At 35.4% G+C, this 17,803-nt stretch overlaps 1 pseudogene; it reads left to right on the plus strand.

Moving 5' to 3' along the window:
- The first annotated feature begins 3,470 nt into the window (after positions 1–3,470).
- LOC142532412 (uncharacterized) lies at positions 3,471–7,467 on the plus strand (annotated as a pseudogene).
- Positions 7,468–17,803: the final 10,336 nt, after the last annotated feature.

Below are 17,803 nucleotides of genomic sequence, written 5' to 3' on the forward strand. Positions count from 1 at the left end.
TTCTCTGTTCAAATTTGACTCCTGCAAATATTCATTCCAACATAAATTATATTCCTATGTTAAATGACTCGAATTTTAAATCATGACAAAAGAATTTATTGATAGTTCTCGGAGTCATGGATTTGGACCTTGCGATAAGGGTTGACTCTCCTCCCGCCATTACGGATAAGAGTACCTCTGATGAAAAGAGGGAGTTTGAAAGGTGGGAGAGATCAAATCGCATGTTTATGATGATCATGAAGAGGGCCATTCCAGAAACATTCAGGGGCACAATGTCTAGCGACATTGCTACAGCTAAGGCTTTCCTTCAAGACCTCGAAAAGAGGTTTGCTAAAAGTGAAAAGTCTGAAATTGGTACACTTTTGGCAAGCCTGGTTTCAATGAGGTACAGAGGTAAGGGCAATATCAGGGAGTACATTATGGAAATGTCTCATCTTGCTTCAACGTTGAAAAAAGCTTGACCTCTCGGAGGACTTGCTGGTGCATCTGGTTTTGATATCTCTTCCTCCCCAGTTTAACCAGGTCAAGGTGAGCTATAACTGTCAGAAAGAGACTTGGTCTCTGAATGAGCTCATCTCGCACTGTGTCCAGGAAGAGGAAAGGTTGAAGCAGGACAATATAGAAAGTGCTCATTATGCCTCTACCTCGAAGGATAAAGGAAAGAAACGAAAAGATAAGGAAGCTGCGGATACACAGCCTCCGAAGAAACAACAGAAGAATTCTAGTGATTCTCAAAGTTCTGGTTTTTTTCTGTGGCAGTGATGGGCATATGAAGAAGCAGTGCAGTAATTATCACGCTTGGCGTGGTAAGAAAGGTATGCTTCTGAATATGGTTTGTTCTGAGGTTAATTTAACTTCAGTGCCTAGACACACGTGGTGGATAGATTCTGGTGCAACAACTCACATCAGTGTGTCTATGCTGGGTTGCCTGGATTGCCAAAAACCAAGTGATGCTGAAAGATTCATCTATGCTAGTGACGGCAACAAAGTTGAAGTTGAGGCAATATGAAAATTTAGATTATTGTTAAAGACTGGAATATATTTGGATCTTTATGAAACATTTGTTGTGCAGTCTTTTAGACGGAATTTGATTTTCATTTCTGCATTGGACAAATTTGGTTATTCTTATTCTTTTGGAAATGGAATATTCAGTTTATTTCTCGATTCAAAATTGGTTGGTTCTGGTTCTTTATCAGGATACGATAATCTCTATTCTTTGGATGTTATTGCTTCATTTAATGAATCCCTGCAGACAAGTAGAGGCACTAAAAGAAAATTAACCAGTGAGAATTCAGCTGCGTTATGACACAAAAGATTGGGTCATATCTCTGAAAAGAGAATAAGGAGACTCGTGTCAGACGAAATTCTCAAACCTTTAGATTACACGGATTTTAATAATTGTGTTAATTGTATAAAGGGAAAACAATTTGAAGCCAACAGGTGTTCAGGCGTCATAGAACTTATACATACTGATATTTGTGGACCATTCCCTTCGGCTTCTTGGAATGGTCAACAGTATTTTATAACGTTCACAGACGATTTATCAAGATATGGCTTCATTTATCTCATTCATGAAAAGGCACAGTCATTGGATGTGTTCAAAAACTATAAAGCTAAAGTTGAAAATCAACTTGGCTTAAAGATTAAAAGCGTTAGATCTGACCGTGGTGGTGAATACTATGGTAGATATGACGGTTCAGGTGTTCAGGCGTCTTAGAACAGTACAATATGCCGGGTTCGCCCACTATGAATGGTGTTGCTGAAAGACGAAACAGAACGCTTAAGGACATGGTGAGGAGTATGATCAGTCATTCTACCTTACCAGAATCACTCTGGGGAGAAGCACTAAAGGCCGCAGCATATATCCTTAATAGGGTTCCAACTAAGGCAGCGACCAAAACCCCTTATGAACTTTGGACGGGTAAAAAGCCCAGTCTTAAGCATCTGAACGTTTGGGGATGTCCAGCTGAGGCAAGGCCTTACAAGCCTAATGAAAAGAAACTGGACTCAAGGACGGTTAGTTGTTATTTTATTGGATATTCTGAAAAATCCGGGGGATACAAGTTTTATGATCCCACGAGTAAGTCGATTTTTGAGTCAGGAAATGCCCGGTTCTTTTAGGATGTTGAGTTTGCGGGGGGAGATAAAGTAAGAGATATTGTCTTTGAAGAGGAATATGTAAATATTCCCACAGGTGTCTTGGACATTGATCAGGATCATATTGCTCACTTTGACCAAGACACAATACAGGAAGACAATATTAGAGATCCTCCCATTCCAGATGAACAAACTCAAGCACCTCCAGAACCTATGCCATTAAGGAGATCCACTAGAGAGCGGAGAAATGCATTGCCAGATGATTACATTGTATTTCTTCAAGAACATGAGGCAGACATTGGATTGATGGAGGATAATCCTATTAACTTCCTCAAGCCATGGAAAGTTCTAACTCTCAAAAGTGAAATGATGCCATGAATGAGGAGATAAAGTCCATGAAGGACAATGACGTATGGGATCTTGTCCCATTGCCTAAAGGTACGAAGCCCATTGGTTGCAAATGGATATTTAAAACCAAGAGGGATTCGAAAGGCAATGTGAAAAGATATAAGGCTCATCTTGTCGCTTAAGGCTTTACATAGAAAGAAGGCATTGATTATAAAGAGACTTTCTCTCCGGTTTCTTCGAAAGACTCTTTAAGGATTATAATGGCTTTGGTGGCGCATTTCGATCTTGAACTTCATCAGATGGATGTAAAGACTGCGTTTCTAAATGGTGACATTGATGAAATGATTTATATGGTGCAGCCAGAAAATTTTGTGTCCAAAGACACAAATAATATGGTTTGCAAATTAAAGAAATCCATCTATGGGCTCAAGCAGGCATCTCGACAATGGTATTTCAAATTTCATCAAGTGATCATCTCGTTTGGTTTTGAGATGAATTTGGTCGATGATTGTGTGTACCATAAGTTCAGTGGGAGTAAGCATATTTTTCTGGTTTTATATGTTGATGACATTCTACTCGCTAGCAAGATATAGAGTTGTTGCATGAAGCCAAGAGATTTCTAGCTAAGAATTTTGAGATGAAAGATCTTGGTGATGCATCTTTTGTACTGGGTATTCAGATACATCGGGATCGTTCTCGGAGTATTCTTGGATTATCTCAGAAAGGCTATATCGAGAAAGTCCTCAAGCGATACGGGATGCAGGATTGTAAACCAACAGATACGCATGTGGCTAAGGGAGACAAATTTAGTCTCAAACAATGCCCAAAGAATGATTTTGAGGAAAAAGAAATGCAGAAGGTTCCCTATGCATCTGCAGTGGGGAGTCTGATGTATGCTCAGGTTTGTACACGTCCAGATATTTCGTACGTGACAGGAATGTTGGGACGATATTTAAGTAATCCAGGAATGGAATTGGAAAGCAGTCAAAAGGGTTTTACGGTACCTACAGAGAACAAAAGATTACATGCTCATATATCGGAGGTTGGATCAGCTTGAGATCATTGGGTATACTTACTCCGATTTTGCTGGATGCCAAGATAGTATGAAATCTACGTCGGGCTACATCTATCTCCTTGCTGGAGGTGCCATTTCCTGGAAGAGTGCTAAACAGTCACTTATAGCATCTTCCACCATGACAGCTGAGTTTGTAGCGTGTTATGAGGCATCCAATCATGGAATATGACTGCAAAATTTTGTCACAGGACTGCGCATTGTTGATGGCATTGAAAGGCCACTAAGATTACATTGTGACAATAAATCAGCAGTTATGTATTCCAATAACAACAGGAGCTCGACGAAATCAAAACACATTGACATTAAGTTTCTGGTTGTTCAAGAAAGAATTCAGAGTGAAAAGTTGTCTATTGAGCATATCGGTACAAACTCCATGGTTGCAGATCCGCTTACTAAGGGACTACCACCCAAACAGTTTCATGAGCACACCGCTAGTATGGGTGTTATGTCAATTGAGGAAATTCAGTTTTAGTGGGAGTTTGTTGTTTTAAATGCTTTTCAGTTGTAGACATTTTCAGTTACAATTATATAAATTTATTTTCTGCAGAAATAAATTTCAAGTTAAGTCACACTCTGATTATTATTTAAAGTTTGATCTCAATAAGGTTAAAGGGAGGACCAGTTGGAAATAGGCATGTTACGGTCACATTGCATGAAATTTCCATGCTACACATCCACTTCATGATCCATGTCATTCAGTTGTGTTGGCATATGTGACCATTGATGGGTCTAGTTACCTTGATTGTAGCGAAGACTGCTTTGATCCTCTGTTGATGTGATTGATGGACCGGATTGATTATAGATACATTTCGGAATGACAACAATTTTGAGCTCATAAGGTTATTTTCACAAACATAATTATAAAGTTGCACATATAGCCCAAGTGGCAGATTGTTGGATCAATTTATTTATATGGGCTTATATGTGAATAAATATGTATTGTGGGTTGTCTATTAAGTTAATCCCAAAATAAAGTGATCAATTAATGTTTCGGGTTATTGGGCTTTAATGTATCTAATGGGTTGTGGGTCTTTAATGTGTAGAGACATAAGTGTAATTTCTGTTTTTATGATGGGCTAAAACAGAAATATCAGAAGATATTGATAAACATTATCTATAAATATGGGTCATGGTCCTCAGATCTCGCGTTATCACTTTCACTATTCTCTCCCCCATTAAGAAAATAGTTCTGAAGAGAAACTAAAGGATTCTCTCAAGGAAAGAGCGCGTAGATCTGGAAGATCAAGACACGTTCTAAAGAATTCAGGATTATGGCTTCAGGTACGCTTCCGCTTAAGTTTTCAGTCAAATTCTTAATGATTTAGCGTGATGGATTCTGCGATTTATGGATTTTCCCCAACATATATATCCACACCACATAAAGCAATCACGAACATCATTCCATTTTGAAAAACAAAATTAATTTTTTTATATTTTTTATAAATTTTTACGCTTCAAAATATTTCCCTAACTTTTTTTTTTTTTTTGGAAGCAGAATAGTTCCCTTGCTCATATATCATGAAACCCTATTGTAAAGAATAGTGTTTCAAGAAAATTTAAACCCTTCTTCTCCAACATGTCCAAACTATTTATCAAGAAACAAGATATGGAAAATGATAAAAAACATTTCGAAAGAAAAGGAGAAGCCAAATACAAATATATTATCGAAGCGTTCCAAGAAAATATAACCATTTGGGCTTCACAGAACTTTGTCACCTCTATCTTTGTCTTCTCTATAATTATCTTTCACATAATTCAACAGATTCGTGTTCCTTGACGGATTCTTCGACCTCGCTCGAACAGAAAATATCGTTTGCGATTCGTTTGATTACACCGACTGCAAGAAGAGAAGTGCCTATGACTGAAATTGTGCAGCAGCTTCATGCAGATCATGATCCTACTGAGGAAGAAACGAAGAGGTGCAATTGGCTCTCAAAAAACAGTGGTAAAATTTGCATTTTTTTATTTCTTATCATTTGTATTTAGAATTCCGCAACCTTACACAATCATATTTCTAAAATACAGCTTTAAAAAAATACATAATATTAACTAGAATCTTTCATTATTGCATGGCTAAAAATAAGTGAAGTCGGCTCGTAAAGTAAAGGTTTCCTCTTGAATACGAGGACGGGCTCCATTGAATATTATTTAATTTTCACTATTGTTTTGCGTCGGCCAATCCCTCGTAACCCAAATTTTGATTTTACCACTGCTTAATTTAATCTAAGTCTATAATCAGGTCTCATGTCGAATTTGGTCGTTCAAAAGTTATTCTAGATATATATGTCACTTAACCTAAGACATGATGATTTCAATGGAGGTTACCTACACGGTGTTGGTTAATTAGTAGGATATATTAATCCGATCTGGATGAATAGAATAATTACCGTCTCTTCTTAGCAATTTTGATTGTTAAATTTCAATAGTCTCATCTGCATCTTTAAATTTTTGCAAAATTTTAGTTATTTTTTTCAAATATAAATATATATATATATATACAATATTAATAAATATTTCATATATGCTTCTTAGCAATTTTGATTGTTAAATTTCAATAGTCTCGTATGCATCTTTCACTTTTTGAAAAATTTTAGTTATTTTTTTCAAGAACATTTATGTAACAATGAACATATCAGTGTTACATCAACATGACATCAGTACTACATCAGCAACACGTTGTGAAAAATGACTAAAATTAACGAAAAAAAGATTTAAAATTGATTTGATAACATAAATGACCAAATCACAAAAGACAAATATAAAGATCAATTTAAAATTTTCCCTCTTTTATATAATAGTAGTCCATTCCGTGGGGTGATAGATTATAATTTTGTAAACCACAATTGCGTTGTTAGGTAGTGCATCACCATTAATGGCTCTATAACTATGTATGACTAAGTACAAATTTATAAATTAATTACCAATAATCATTATATTTTTCCCCAATATATATTTCTAATTGAAATCAATTCCAGATGAAGTTTACGTTCGATTCCACGACGAATGCTGGGGAGTTTTCAGTCTATGATGACAAGTAAGCCATACCTTACATCATTTGCATAAAGAATAATAATAATAATTAATATTAATTTAAAATTAATATACTGATTAATAATGCTTAAAAAATATTTCAAACGTAATAAGCAGTCAGTTGTTCGAGCTGCTGGCAATGTGTGGACTGCTAATGGATTTTAATTGGACTGAAATCTTGAAAAGGAGAATAATTCTCAGGTTTGACGATTAATTTTTTTTTCCCAATTATGACTTAATTGCACAATTAAGGATTAATTTTTTTATGGGTATTTGATTATATTACTGATCAGGGAAGCATTTCGTGGATTTGATGCTCAAAATGTGAGCAAAATGGGTGAAAACGAGATTATGGACACATATTCCAACAAAGAATTAACTATACCAGAAAGCAGGTTTAGGTGCATTGTGGAAAACGCAAGATGCATTAATAAGATAAAAAAATTCATTTTTAATTTGTCACGTGTATCGGCTCTCAAGTTTTTATAGGAGTTCATTATAATATTATATTGATCGATTACGATAAATTTCACTAATCATGAACGTGAGATTGAGATATTATATTAAGACATTTTATTCCCTCAATTCACTTGAATTTTCTTTGTTTGAAGATTGTTAGGGAATATGGCTACTTGTGGGATCAAATGAACTACAAACCAATGATCAACAAATTCAGACATTCAAGAAATGTGCCACTGAGTAGCCCGAAGGCAGAGACTATGAGCAAGGATTTGATGAGGCATGGGTTCCGGTTGGTTGGTCCCGTTATCGTGTTCTCGTTCATGCAAGCAGGGATGACCGTCGATCATCTGGTGTACTGTTTTAGACACAAGACCATAGAAACATGTATGATACATCTTGTTCTCGAGCAGATGGATCGTAGGTTATATATAATACTGACTATCAATGTTTTGTGATCATGGTACGTACGGTCCCAGGTCTAAGTAATTTACATGAATTATACCAACATGACTTTTATGTAATTATCGATAAACATTTATTAATGTATCTTATTTTGGATAGAGTTGTGATAAGATATCTTCAAAATAAATTTTTAATGGATTGTAATTATCGGGGAGAATTTTTATATTTTATGTATTAACGTGCGATATCTCTATTTTTATTGGGTATGCATATTGTGAAATGATCTCATATATTTATATTTCTGAAATGGATCAACTCGATCCATATATATATATTGAAAAAAAATATTTTGGGATGAAAAATAATATTTTTTTGTTGGGTCAGATATGAGACATATCTCACAAAATTAACTTGCGAGACATTTTCACGAGAGTTTTTGAGTTATTTTTCATGGAAAAGTTGGGAAAGTTTGATGGCTCTTTTAGGGGCACCTGCAAGGGTGCTTCAAACACAATATTCTCAATGAGCTGCAATAGCTCGTGTTCTAAGAATGTACACACCGATAAATTGGATCGAGTTTGATTAATTATAAACCAAACGAAAAATACTCGAAATAATTCTTTGTTAAGAAAGCTAATCACTTTAAAACTTTTAACTTGTGTAAACTGATTAACTGATATAAGGGAGATCAATTCTTGCATATATCAGTTCAGGTGGTGAAACTGAACTGATAACAGCTCGAACTGATCAAATCAGTTTGAAAACAAATGTTAAACGGTTAAGTACACAAGATATGTTTATGTAAACATGTCGAAACGGGCTGGCAGGCCGGGCCAGCCTGCCACCCACCGCAACCCGCCATTAGGCGGGGCGGGGCGGGCCTCTAAATGGCCAACCCAGCCCATCTTGAGTCGTGGTTTAGGCGGGCCGACCAGCTTATTTTTTTAAGAAAAAATGCTAATATATTTAGTATATCATTACATTTAAAATATATAAAAAAGTATCTTTTATGAGAAGAAACACGTAAGTTCTGTTGAAATATCCAGAACATCTTAATAAATTATTTTTTAAATCTAAATTAATAATTATTATTATTATAACAATTAAATTATATTTCATGAAACAATTGATTTATGTTTTAAAAATTAATGTGCAATCGGAATTTGCAAAAAATTACTTGAAAAATATATCATATTGATTTAGTTATTATTATTTTATTTTATTATAGAAAAATAAATCGTGTATAAAGATGCACATATACACATGAAATTAATAAATTAAACAATATGATTGATTATAAACATATTTAAATAACTTAATTCTTAAAAAAATCTGGAATAGAGTACTGATACATGTGTATATAAAGGGAACATGACTGATACTTAACTAGCATATAAATAATTTCTAGAGTGATTTAAATTGATATAAAAAACATATTTAAAAAACTAGCATATAAATAGCGGAATTTTAATATTAAAACTTAAAACTTGAAAATATAAAATTTTACCCTAATTTGGCGGGCCAGCCCACCCCATTTAGGCCCGACTCGTCTTGGCCCGTAACCCAAACGGGCTCAGCTCATTTGGCCCGCATTCAGACGGACTGCTATTTTATCAACCCAACCAGCTCAATTTTTATAGTGTGACGGACCGGCCTGACGGACCTGACCCAATTTGACAAGTCTATGTTTATGGATGTTCGGGTACATCAACTGCTCCTACGTCACCCCTTCTACCACCTCGGGTAGATTCCACTAGAAGACTTTGATTTATACAATACCTTGTACAAATCCATTCAGCTTAGGACTTACACCACTGCCTAACTGAACTACTAGCCTATACTGAAGGGTTCTGATCTTAAACCTTTCTTGAGGTATTTTCATTTTATGTCATGTTATGTAATTTTTGATTCTTTCATTTTATTAAGTTCAAGCAATTCCATTTTTATGGCACAACAGATTTTGGAAATATAGCTTTGAATCGCGAAGAATATGAAATAAAAACACCAAACATAAAACTATTTTTTATGGACCTGAAAAACTCATTTGAAAAATAAAGAAAGAATATTCTTATTTTTTATTTTTTTAGTAATATTTTATACAATTTTTCCATATCGTTCACCTATACCTATTCTTTTTTTATAAAAAAAAATATTTTTTTAAAAAAGAAAATTAATCTATAATGAATTAGGAAAACATATATTTATTTTGAACAAGATGTCTTTCACATCCAGCTATACCAATAAGTAATATCTTAATTTTAATTTCAATGGCAGTTCCAAAAAACGTACCTCTGTATCAAAAAAGCGTATTAGAAAAAATGTTTGGAAAATGAATGGGTTTTGTGCATCGGTAAAAGCGTTTTCCTTAGAGAAATCTCTTTTTATCGGGAATTCAAAAAGTTTTTTGTGCGATAAACAAATAAAATAAATAGTAAAACATTGAAATAATATGAATCGGGCTGACTCGAAAAATTGACTGATTTTATTTCAAAAATAAAATTCTTGATTTCCATTCCCTATCGGAGTTAATCAATATAAAATGGAATTCTCGCCGCTTTGAGAATCTAGAATATTAAAAAACTCTTTTACCAAATTCGAAAAAAAAAAGAATACTTTTTTTATTAAAAATAAAATGAGATATGATGGTCTCCTTATAGTCTAACATTCTTGCCAATACATTATCTTCATTTTGCTCCGGATTGTAATCTCTAATGAAAAATATAGCTCCATGAGCAAAAGCTCATGTCATGATGAATTTTGCGATATATTGGTGATGATTATATAATGCTGCTTGAGTAGTAAAGTCTTGTGCTATGAATGCATAAGCAAGTAAAGAGTACATGTGTTGAGCTACTACTAAGGAAGTAATAACCTTAAAGAAGCTAGAGCAAGGCCTAATTGAAAATGAAGCGAATTATTGATTGTGTCATAAAGACTCTTATGCCCACGGCCCAATCATCCCCCAAGAGGAATATGTGCATCTAAAAGATCCTTGACACTATGTCCAATCCCAAAATTAGTTCTATACATATGACCAGCAACAAGAAAAATAAATGCAATAGCTAAATGATGATGAGCAATATCAGTCAGCCATAAAATTTTTGTTTGTGGATGGAATACTCCAAGAAGAGTTAGAATGGCAGTTCCTGGTCCTTGGGAGGTCCCGAATAAATCACTACTCGAATCAGGGTTTTGAGCATAAAGATTCCACTGACTTGTAAAAAACGGGCCTAACCTTTGGGGTGCGGTAATAATCTAAGAAACTATTCCATCGAACGTACTCCCCTATGGATCCAAGAATAGCGACATGTACTAAATGTCCTGTCCAAGCCAAGTAACTTACGCCGAAGAGTCCTGACAAATGATGATTCAGACGAAATTTGGTAAACCACGAAACGCTCGGTTTCCATTTGGGTTGTAAGTGTAGCCAACCCTCTATTAAAGATAAGGCAGAAAGTAATAATAGTAAAAGAGCTCAAGTATAAAGATCTTTATTAGTCCGTAAACCGATTGTATACCACTACTGATAAACACCAGAATAAGAGATATTGACGGGGCCGGGAGCACCCCCTCGAGTAAAAGCTTCCGTAGCCAGTTGGCCAAAATGAGGATCCCAAATCGCATGAGCAATAGGTCTTACATGTAAAGGGTCATGTACCCATAATTCAAAATGTGAAACATCTCTTCTATTTCACAAGAATCCTTTATTTCAGGCTTAAGAAAAAAACGGATTCCTTGATATTGAAGAATAGATCTTAATTTAGACGAGTTACTAACTTGGATTTTTGATAATTTGTAAAATACATATGTTTGTGACATGTAGGATAAGTCATAAAAATAAGGTTTATATGTGAATAATTATGTATTGTGGGTTGTCTATTAAGTTAAGCCCAAAATAAAGTGATCAATTAATGTTTCGAGTTATTGGGCTTTAATGTATCTAATGGGTTGTGGGCATTTAATGTGTAGAGAAATAAGTGTAATTTCTGTTTTTATGATGGGCTAAAACAGAAATATCAGAAGATATTGATAAACATTATCTATAAATATGGTTCATAGTCCCCAGATCTCGCGTTATTATTTTCACTATTCTCTCCCCCATTAAGAAAATAGTTCTGAAGAGAAACTAAAGGATTATCTCAAGGAAAGAGCGCGTAGATCTGGAAGATCAAGACACGTTCTAAATAATTCAGGATTATGACTTCAGATACGCTTCCGCTTAAGTTTCCAGTCAAATTCTTAATGATTTAGCGTGATGGATTCTGCGGTTTATGGGTTTTCCCCAACAAGTGGTATCAGAGCCATTCATGTTTGAATCATTGAGATTTGTGTAAAGTTTTGGATACTATTTGGATCCAGATCTGAAAAATAAAATTTTATTTTAAATTTTTTTTTGATATGGCTTCAGATCTGAAAAATATATTGATATGTTTTCAGATCTGAAAATATTTTGATATGGTTTCAGATCTGAAAATTATTTTGGTTTAGATTTGAAAATTTTTTGATATTGTTTCAGATCTGGAAAATATTTTGGTTGAAAACCAAATATTTTAAAGTTTCAGTTTTGGTTGTAAATTTTTTTAAAAAAAATTGTTATAAGATTTCGATTTTCCTTCCAGTTTTGTTCAACAAAATATTTTAGAGGAAAATCAAAAATTCGGATTTAAAAAAAAATTTTAAAAAAAGGTACGGATTCGGGTCGGGTCGTACGGACCCGGGTCGACCCGACCCGTGCGGATTTGGGTCGGGTCGTACGGAACCGGGTCGACCCGACCCGTACGGAATTTCCAAAATTTAAAAAAAAAATTTGTTTCAATTTTATTCGGTTAAAGTTAAATATTCATTAATTCAAATAATGATAAGGCTATATGTATTTTTAAAATTGATTAATTGAAATAAAATGTCGTCAAAGTGACCTCTTTTATGGAAATTAATTTTATTTTGAAATAAAAAAGGATTTTGGGTATATGTGATTTATATGAATATTGATCGGCCCAAAGGAAGGCTAATATTTAATATAATCACATGTGCAATTGTGGTGGTAAACATGTGATAGTTGTTCGGTTTTTCATATGAATAATAAGTCGGCCCAAAGGAAGGTTGTTATTGACATGATAGTTACTATCAGTGTTTGACTGCTGCGCCAGGATATCACTTACAAGTTAATCTTTTGTCCAAAGATGAAACATTAATGGAGTGCTCGATATTCTGTTTATGAGGGTTTACATTATTTGAATTTATTGATTATTTTTATTTGGATATTTGGTTGAGCATGTATATTTGATTTTTTTTGTTCTCTGTTCAAATTTGACTCCTGCAAATATTCATTCCAACATAAATTATATTCCTATGTTAAATGACTCGAATTTTAAATCATGACAAAAGAATTTATTGATAGTTCTCGGAGTCATGGATTTGGACCTTGCGATAAGGGTTGACTCTCCTCCCGCCATTACGGATAAGAGTACCTCTGATGAAAAGAGGGAGTTTGAAAGGTGGGAGAGATCAAATCGCATGTTTATGATGATCATGAAGAGGGCCATTCCAGAAACATTCAGGGGCACAATGTCTAGCGACATTGCTACAGCTAAGGCTTTCCTTCAAGACCTCGAAAAGAGGTTTGCTAAAAGTGAAAAGTCTGAAATTGGTACACTTTTGGCAAGCCTGGTTTCAATGAGGTACAGAGGTAAGGGCAATATCAGGGAGTACATTATGGAAATGTCTCATCTTGCTTCAACGTTGAAAAAAGCTTGACCTCTCGGAGGACTTGCTGGTGCATCTGGTTTTGATATCTCTTCCTCCCCAGTTTAACCAGGTCAAGGTGAGCTATAACTGTCAGAAAGAGACTTGGTCTCTGAATGAGCTCATCTCGCACTGTGTCCAGGAAGAGGAAAGGTTGAAGCAGGACAATATAGAAAGTGCTCATTATGCCTCTACCTCGAAGGATAAAGGAAAGAAACGAAAAGATAAGGAAGCTGCGGATACACAGCCTCCGAAGAAACAACAGAAGAATTCTAGTGATTCTCAAAGTTCTGGTTTTTTTCTGTGGCAGTGATGGGCATATGAAGAAGCAGTGCAGTAATTATCACGCTTGGCGTGGTAAGAAAGGTATGCTTCTGAATATGGTTTGTTCTGAGGTTAATTTAACTTCAGTGCCTAGACACACGTGGTGGATAGATTCTGGTGCAACAACTCACATCAGTGTGTCTATGCTGGGTTGCCTGGATTGCCAAAAACCAAGTGATGCTGAAAGATTCATCTATGCTAGTGACGGCAACAAAGTTGAAGTTGAGGCAATATGAAAATTTAGATTATTGTTAAAGACTGGAATATATTTGGATCTTTATGAAACATTTGTTGTGCAGTCTTTTAGACGGAATTTGATTTTCATTTCTGCATTGGACAAATTTGGTTATTCTTATTCTTTTGGAAATGGAATATTCAGTTTATTTCTCGATTCAAAATTGGTTGGTTCTGGTTCTTTATCAGGATACGATAATCTCTATTCTTTGGATGTTATTGCTTCATTTAATGAATCCCTGCAGACAAGTAGAGGCACTAAAAGAAAATTAACCAGTGAGAATTCAGCTGCGTTATGACACAAAAGATTGGGTCATATCTCTGAAAAGAGAATAAGGAGACTCGTGTCAGACGAAATTCTCAAACCTTTAGATTACACGGATTTTAATAATTGTGTTAATTGTATAAAGGGAAAACAATTTGAAGCCAACAGGTGTTCAGGCGTCATAGAACTTATACATACTGATATTTGTGGACCATTCCCTTCGGCTTCTTGGAATGGTCAACAGTATTTTATAACGTTCACAGACGATTTATCAAGATATGGCTTCATTTATCTCATTCATGAAAAGGCACAGTCATTGGATGTGTTCAAAAACTATAAAGCTAAAGTTGAAAATCAACTTGGCTTAAAGATTAAAAGCGTTAGATCTGACCGTGGTGGTGAATACTATGGTAGATATGACGGTTCAGGTGTTCAGGCGTCTTAGAACAGTACAATATGCCGGGTTCGCCCACTATGAATGGTGTTGCTGAAAGACGAAACAGAACGCTTAAGGACATGGTGAGGAGTATGATCAGTCATTCTACCTTACCAGAATCACTCTGGGGAGAAGCACTAAAGGCCGCAGCATATATCCTTAATAGGGTTCCAACTAAGGCAGCGACCAAAACCCCTTATGAACTTTGGACGGGTAAAAAGCCCAGTCTTAAGCATCTGAACGTTTGGGGATGTCCAGCTGAGGCAAGGCCTTACAAGCCTAATGAAAAGAAACTGGACTCAAGGACGGTTAGTTGTTATTTTATTGGATATTCTGAAAAATCCGGGGGATACAAGTTTTATGATCCCACGAGTAAGTCGATTTTTGAGTCAGGAAATGCCCGGTTCTTTTAGGATGTTGAGTTTGCGGGGGGAGATAAAGTAAGAGATATTGTCTTTGAAGAGGAATATGTAAATATTCCCACAGGTGTCTTGGACATTGATCAGGATCATATTGCTCACTTTGACCAAGACACAATACAGGAAGACAATATTAGAGATCCTCCCATTCCAGATGAACAAACTCAAGCACCTCCAGAACATATGCCATTAAGGAGATCCACTAGAGAGCGGAGAAATGCATTGCCAGATGATTACATTGTATTTCTTCAAGAACATGAGGCAGACATTGGATTGATGGAGGATAATCCTATTAACTTCCTCAAGCCATGGAAAGTTCTAACTCTCAAAAGTGAAATGATGCCATGAATGAGGAGATAAAGTCCATGAAGGACAATGACGTATGGGATCTTGTCCCATTGCCTAAAGGTACGAAGCCCATTGGTTGCAAATGGATATTTAAAACCAAGAGGGATTCGAAAGGCAATGTGAAAAGATATAAGGCTCATCTTGTCGCTTAAGGCTTTACATAGAAAGAAGGCATTGATTATAAAGAGACTTTCTCTCCGGTTTCTTCGAAAGACTCTTTAAGGATTATAATGGCTTTGGTGGCGCATTTCGATCTTGAACTTCATCAGATGGATGTAAAGACTGCGTTTCTAAATGGTGACATTGATGAAACGATTTATATGGTGCAGCCAGAAAATTTTGTGTCCAAAGACACAAATAATATGGTTTGCAAATTAAAGAAATCCATCTATGGGCTCAAGCAGGCATCTCGACAATGGTATTTCAAATTTCATCAAGTGATCATCTCGTTTGGTTTTGAGATGAATTTGGTCGATGATTGTGTGTACCATAAGTTCAGTGGGAGTAAGCATATTTTTCTGGTTTTATATGTTGATGACATTCTACTCGCTAGCAAGATATAGAGTTGTTGCATGAAGCCAAGAGATTTCTAGCTAAGAATTTTGAGATGAAAGATCTTGGTGATGCATCTTTTGTACTGGGTATTCAGATACATCGGGATCGTTCTCGGAGTATTCTTGGATTATCTCAGAAAGGCTATATCGAGAAAGTCCTCAAGCGATACGGGATGCAGGATTGTAAACCAACAGATACGCATGTGGCTAAGGGAGACAAATTTAGTCTCAAACAATGCCCAAAGAATGATTTTGAGGAAAAAGAAATGCAGAAGGTTCCCTATGCATCTGCAGTGGGGAGTCTGATGTATGCTCAGGTTTGTACACGTCCAGATATTTCGTACGTGACAGGAATGTTGGGACGATATTTAAGTAATCCAGGAATGGAATTGGAAAGCAGTCAAAAGGGTTTTACGGTACCTACAGAGAACAAAAGATTACATGCTCATATATCGGAGGTTGGATCAGCTTGAGATCATTGGGTATACTTACTCCGATTTTGCTGGATGCCAAGATAGTATGAAATCTACGTCGGGCTACATCTATCTCCTTGCTGGAGGTGCCATTTCCTGGAAGAGTGCTAAACAGTCACTTATAGCATCTTCCACCATGACAGCTGAGTTTGTAGCGTGTTATGAGGCATCCAATCATGGAATATGACTGCAAAATTTTGTCACAGGACTGCGCATTGTTGATGGCATTGAAAGGCCACTAAGATTACATTGTGACAATAAATCAGCAGTTATGTATTCCAATAACAACAGGAGCTCGACGAAATCAAAACACATTGACATTAAGTTTCTGGTTGTTCAAGAAAGAATTCAGAGTGAAAAGTTGTCTATTGAGCATATCGGTACAAACTCCATGGTTGCAGATCCGCTTACTAAGGGACTACCACCCAAACAGTTTCATGAGCACACCGCTAGTATGGGTGTTATGTCAATTGAGGAAATTCAGTTTTAGTGGGAGTTTGTTGTTTTAAATGCTTTTCAGTTGTAGACATTTTCAGTTACAATTATATAAATTTATTTTCTGCAGAAATAAATTTCAAGTTAAGTCACACTCTGATTATTATTTAAAGTTTGATCTCAATAAGGTTAAAGGGAGGACCAGTTGGAAATAGGCATGTTACGGTCACATTGCATGAAATTTCCATGCTACACATCCACTTCATGATCCATGTCATTCAGTTGTGTTGGCATATGTGACCATTGATGGGTCTAGTTACCTTGATTGTAGCGAAGACTGCTTTGATCCTCTGTTGATGTGATTGATGGACCGGATTGATTATAGATACATTTCGGAATGACAACAATTTTGAGCTCATAAGGTTATTTTCACAAACATAATTATAAAGTTGCACATATAGCCCAAGTGGCAGATTGTTGGATCAATTTATTTATATGGGCTTATATGTGAATAAATATGTATTGTGGGTTGTCTATTAAGTTAATCCCAAAATAAAGTGATCAATTAATGTTTCGGGTTATTGGGCTTTAATGTATCTAATGGGTTGTGGGTCTTTAATGTGTAGAGACATAAGTGTAATTTCTGTTTTTATGATGGGCTAAAACAGAAATATCAGAAGATATTGATAAACATTATCTATAAATATGGGTCATGGTCCTCAGATCTCGCGTTATCACTTTCACTATTCTCTCCCCCATTAAGAAAATAGTTCTGAAGAGAAACTAAAGGATTCTCTCAAGGAAAGAGCGCGTAGATCTGGAAGATCAAGACACGTTCTAAAGAATTCAGGATTATGGCTTCAGGTACGCTTCCGCTTAAGTTTTCAGTCAAATTCTTAATGATTTAGCGTGATGGATTCTGCGATTTATGGATTTTCCCCAACATATATATCCACACCACATAAAGCAATCACGAACATCATTCCATTTTGAAAAACAAAATTAATTTTTTTATATTTTTTATAAATTTTTACGCTTCAAAATATTTCCCTAACTTTTTTTTTTTTTTTGGAAGCAGAATAGTTCCCTTGCTCATATATCATGAAACCCTATTGTAAAGAATAGTGTTTCAAGAAAATTTAAACCCTTCTTCTCCAAC

Source organism: Primulina tabacum, chromosome 18 (genome assembly GCF_025594145.1).
Source record: "Primulina tabacum isolate GXHZ01 chromosome 18, ASM2559414v2, whole genome shotgun sequence".
NCBI classification, from domain to species: domain Eukaryota; kingdom Viridiplantae; phylum Streptophyta; class Magnoliopsida; order Lamiales; family Gesneriaceae; genus Primulina; species Primulina tabacum.